Source organism: Gobio gobio, assembly GCF_949357685.1.
Source record: "Gobio gobio genome assembly, chromosome: 16".
Taxonomy (NCBI): Eukaryota; Metazoa; Chordata; class Actinopteri; order Cypriniformes; family Gobionidae; genus Gobio; species Gobio gobio.
The window spans coordinates 37,773,078-37,778,548 of record NC_137109.1 but is presented as its reverse complement, the minus strand read 5'-3'; the positions used below and the strand labels follow the sequence as shown (position 1 = coordinate 37,778,548).

The following is a 5,471-nucleotide window of genomic DNA, read 5'->3' as shown; positions in this document are numbered from 1 at the left end:
GACCTGGCTAAAGTTCCGAATGAATCGGCGGTAAAAATTGGCGAACCCCAGAAATCGCTGGACCGCCTTACGACTATCTGGGGTTGGCCAATCAGCAACCGCTTTTACCTTCCCAGGATCCATTCGGATGCCCTCGGGCGACAGAACGAAACCCAGGAACGGAACCGACCGTGCGTGAAACTCGCACTTCTCCACCTTAGCGAACAAACGATTCTCAAGTAGTCGCTGTAACACCCGCCTGACATGCTGGACATGGTCGCGCTCGTTCTGGGAGAAGATCAGGATGTCGTCGAGGTAAACAAATACAAACCGGTCGACCATGTCTCTGAGCACGTCGTTGACGAGTGCCTGGAAGACCGCTGGGGAGTTTGAGAGTCCAAAGGGCATGACCAAATATTCAAAGTGACCTGTCGGGGTATTAAAAGCGGTCTTCCATTCGTCCCCCTGCCTAATCCGAACCAGGTGGTAAGCATTGCGTAGGTCCAACTTCGTAAAGATGGTTGCTCCCTGCAAGAGTTCGAACGCTGAGGACATCAACAGCAAAGGGTGGCTATTCTTTACCGTGATGTCATTCAGCCCTCGATAATCTATGCAGGGACGCAAAGAACCATCTTTCTTCCCCACGAAGAAGAACACCGCCCCGGCCGGAGAGGAAGAAGGACGTATAATACCGGCCAAGAGAGAATCGCTGATGTATCTCTCCATGGCCTCCCTCTCAGGACCGGAGAGCGAATAAAGACGCCCCTTAGGTGGAGAAGTGCCAGGTAATAACTCAATCGCACAGTCGTACGGGCGGTGCGGAGGGAGAGATAAAGCTCGGGACTTACTGAACACCGCTCCTAAGTCATGGTAAGCCTCTGGTACATCCGCCAGGCTCACCGGTTCCTCCTGTAACGCAGAAACAGACATTAAGGGGGAAGAAGCAGACACCAAACACTGAGACGAACAGAATGGGCTCCACGCCAATATAGAACTTTGAGCCCAGTCAATGTGAGGGTTATGCTTAGTCAACCATGTGTGCCCCAAAACCACTGGAGCAGAGGGAGAATGAATTAATAGGAAGCGAATCTCCTCCGAATGATTCCCAGAGATGGTGAGGCCAACAAGTCTTGTGGAGTGAGTAATTCTTGTGAGGGGTGTGCCACAAAGTGTTCTGGCCGAAATCGGCTCAGCCAAACGAGAGCTAGAAATGCCCAAGTGCTCAGCCAGTCTAATATCCATGAAATCACCCTCTGCCCCAGAATCAATTAAAGCTGACACCCGATGAGCCGCTCCCCCGAACTGCAGTAAAGCCGGGAGTGTGGAACGACCACCAGATGGCAGTAGCGTGTTCGTAACGCTCACCGTGCGTCGTCCTCTGAAGGATGCGCGTCGCCCCTTTAAGGGACAAACCGCCGCCATGTGCCCTGCCTCTCCGCAGTAGAGGCACAAGTTGTTGGTGAGGCGATGCTGTTGTTCAGCGACAGTCAGATGAGTTCTCCCGATCTGCATGGGTTCCTCATCAAATGGGCCGAACTGCTGTGATGTAGCCCTCCCCGTGCTCTGTGCATTGCTGGCAGATCTGTGAGGGAGCCCCGCCCCTCGATGCTGGGAACGAAGGGAAATCCGGTTATCCACCCGGATAGCGAGGTCCACCAGACCGTCAAGGGAAGGGGGTAACTCCAGTGAGTAAATCTCATCTTTTATGTGCTCAGCTAAGCCATGGAGAAAATGGTCCCACTGAGCCTTTGCGTTCCAACCACAGGATGCCGCGAGGGTACGGAACTCAATCGAGTATTCTGACACGGACCGGGCACCCTGCTGTAATAGCGACAATGCACGTGCCGCCTCGGTGCCCAGTGCCGAACGGTCAAACACCTTGCGCAGCTCCGCTGAGAAGTCCTCGAATGTACCGCAGCATTCATGCTCATTGTCCCACATAGCCGTTCCCCACTCTCTCGCAAGCCCAGTCAGGTGCATGATCACGAAGGCCACCTTAGACCTCTCTGTCGTGAAGCAGGACGGCTGAAGTGAAAAAGTTAGCGAGCATTGTGAAAGGAACGAACGACATGAGTTGGGCTCACCGGAATATGGAGCTGGAGGATTCAGACGAGGTTCAGACTGGCGGCTGTTCACTCTCTCAGTGTCAGGTTGACTCGGTGTGGGAACCACGGCAGGATGTGGCATTAACTGTTCCAGTCGCTGGGTAATTTCGGCTAGCTGGCCTGACATCTCCGTCAGGGCATGATGAGAAGCGGACAACTCCTCCTGCTGCCTTCCAAGTGTAGTGGGATGTACTGTGGCCCTGTAATTAAACTGGCCCTGTGATTAAACTAATGTGCTTGGGGTAGTGCAGGTCTAATCACGAACAGGTTGGGACGGTATAAAAATAGCACGAAAACCACTCCTTGCGTGTGCTTACCATTTGAGTGTCGCGTCGTTGCCCGTGGGACCGCCCCTTGTTCCCGTAACACTTCCGCTCTGAGGTAGGTGTCGTTTGAGCTTGATAGTAACACAGGTGTCGGATTTTGTGTAAACGATTGTTTTGCTCATAGTTCGGGATAGTTCGCGGCTGTTGGCGGCTCCAGATCTCATCACATGTCTCTTGCGGTCCCGTGTCTCATGATGCTTTGAGGTAACCTTATGCGTGTGCGTTGGCTGATTAACTGGTGCACCGGCATATGATGTGTTGTAACGTCTATGTGATTTATAGCTGCGGGGATAGCTTGCAGTGTGAGCTTTTTCGTGCCCCTCTCGCATTCCCGTGCTTTGGGGGAGGTTGTGCCCTGTGTATGCGTGGTGTGGATGGGCGACGGGTTCATGAGTTAAAGGTATGTGAAACTTCCACTTCGTATAGCACTCCTGTTTTTATATATTGCAAGTATGCTTATGTGTGTATTTTTAGGAGGAATCGATGTTCTGTGACGCCTGGGGAGCAACGCGATTTGACGCTGCTGCTTTGTATATTAAGACTATCTTGATCACAAACTCTTATCCACACACGTGTGTACACCGCCCACGTGGTGTGTGTGTGTGTGTGATTCTCGCTCGTCCTCTAGTAGGCCTATGTGCCACCGTGATCGCTGGATATCTTCCACCTGACATTTTATAATTGTTTTGTATTGGGTTTGTTTTTACATATTTGTTTTTTTGTATTCTTTTATTTTTCTATTATATACCTTTTTTCATTGTTTGTGTTGATTGTTTTGATTGGTTTACTTTGAGTGTTTTGCAGTGTGGTATTTGTTAATTTCATTTGATTTGTTTTGTTTTCAAGATCCTGGTAGAAGGCCAGTGAGGGTAACTTCGTTGGCACTGAACCTTCGTATTTTCATCGTAGTTTTTTTGGTTTATTAATTTAAATGTTATTCGTGTATGTTTGTGTTATTGTATGAGACTTGTAGCAATGTTTTGCTCTCGTTATAGGAGCCGAGGCTTTAGGGCGGGCCACCAGTGAGCCCTTACATGGTGGAGGGCTTGTCACAGAGTGCTGCGTGGTTATTTCTTGAGGTTATTGCGGTGTGTGTGCTGACATTTGTACACAGGGGCTGAGAGTGAGATAGAAGCCTAGCGCTTACTAAGTTTGTGCATCTGCCGTTAAGCCTCGGCTCCCTTTATCTCATGGTCTCCGTTTTTTATTGTGAATATTGATGACCCAGTTTTGATACTCTTTTTAAAACAATCATTGTGAGTAATTAAATAAATATTTGATGATTGGCCTCCACGTCTCTAGCCCTTCTTGACAATTTCGTTCCTGTGTGTCTTGTGTAAAATCTTAGATCCATAGTATTAATGTTTCCCTGGTAACCAGGGTGGCGTAGTCACGTTTAAGCTAGAGGTAGTATCCCTGTAATCGCTCCTCGTGTAGGACTGGGGGCTCCGCTACACAAGCAAAATGCCCTGTTGAGCAATAGCATGTCGCAACTCAAGTTCGCCCGCTGAGTCCATCTTGGTCAGTTGATTCTGTCGGGACTGTGGATTAAAGGAGGACTCAAAGTGCAGTGAACAAGGAAGTGGTTTATTCGGGGAATAAACAGTGTGAACAATCAAACAAAGTGAGGAGGTGACAGTCTACGGAACTGTTGGGTGGCTCCCACTGTATCTGCGCACACTACAGCAGACACACAGGCTGGAGAGACCACCGAGAGAACGGGGGACAGATAGACCCAGCAGAAGACGAGACCGAGCCCAGCAAGGGAATACGGCTTGCTGAAAAACTCCTCGTCTACGGGTCCTGGGCACAAAACCAAACAGGTAAGACACAGAGCAGAAATGCAGAGCAGACACGTAACATTCACGCAACATGAAGTGATCAACTGACAACAGAGGTAGACACAGCTGGGCATATAAAGGGTAAAGGGAACGAGCGACAGGTGCGGGAGATCAGCCCGTGATCAAACTGATAATCCAATCACGAGCTGCAGAAAAATGACAGGACAGGACAAACAACAGGAAGAGCCGATGTCACACCCTGAACCTGTGACACAAATAGCGAAAAAGAAAAATGCCACAATAGTGTTTTCAAAACTTCCAAAAAGAGGGACAAAATAGAGAGAGATTGATAGCGGCAGTCATTAGAGAGAAAGATGTAATTTTTAGCCACTGTATTAGAAACACCACAGCAGAGTTAACTATGTTTTTGCAATTTGATGCAAATGTTATATAATAGGTATAGTGTTATAAATGTTTTTTTAATAAAACATTTTTTTTTTTAAACTTACGGGAAAAAACAGAAGGAACTATGATGTTGATGGCCGCTAAAACACGTCATCACAGTCTGTGAAAAGGGTTTTTAATTTGAATTAAAATATAATTACTTTCCGTATTTTACTTTCCACCCTCCAGCCGTGTTTGTGAGGTCTTTGTCAATACGAGTAAGAAGATCTTGGCATTGGCAGGGGAGCAGCCGTATTATTCACATGCTCTTACGAATGCAATTTCTCAGAGCTTAAGATGAAGATAGCAGCCGTTCTCATTTATAAGCCCACAGGACGGGAGAAAAAAAAAATCTGCTTAAGAAAGTGAGAAAAAAGACAGGGAGGAACGAAAGACAGGCAAAAATGTTAGGGAGAGTTGATGGAGAGGTGAAAATTCTCAGCATTATCCATGAAGCCTATCTCTTCATCTCATGCTCAGTAATTGTATCTACGTATATAGAGGAAGTCAGCACGTTTGGTGCAGAATATCTTGGCCAGGTTGATTGAATGCTATAATAAGAGCATTATGGCAATGTTTATACCTTATGTATAATTCATGCGCTGGTCTTAACTTCTCCAGGGATACTTTCAGCACAAGTGAAATGGTGTAGCGCCGTTCGGCAGTGCTGGATGAGCCATCTGAGAGCGTAAAGTTCAACATCAACATCAACGTTGAGAGAAGCAGACAAAATGAAGCACACAGCAGAGACAATCAGAGCAATGCGTCGCTGTGGATTTAAATATGATAAAACTGAAACATTGGGACTCGTGTGTGTCAGCGCATGTCTAAAGCAG

General features: G+C 47.7%; 1 long non-coding RNA gene across 1 annotated transcript; it reads left to right on the top strand.

Moving 5' to 3' along the window:
* Positions 1 to 2,462: 2,462 nt before the first annotated feature.
* On the top strand, positions 2,463 to 3,873 carry LOC307139948. Its single transcript, XR_013818197.1, has 3 exons — positions 2,463 to 2,614; positions 2,693 to 2,810; positions 2,885 to 3,873. It is a non-coding gene; the product is annotated as an uncharacterized lncRNA (long non-coding RNA).
* The last annotated feature ends 1,598 nt before the right edge of the window (positions 3,874 to 5,471 follow it).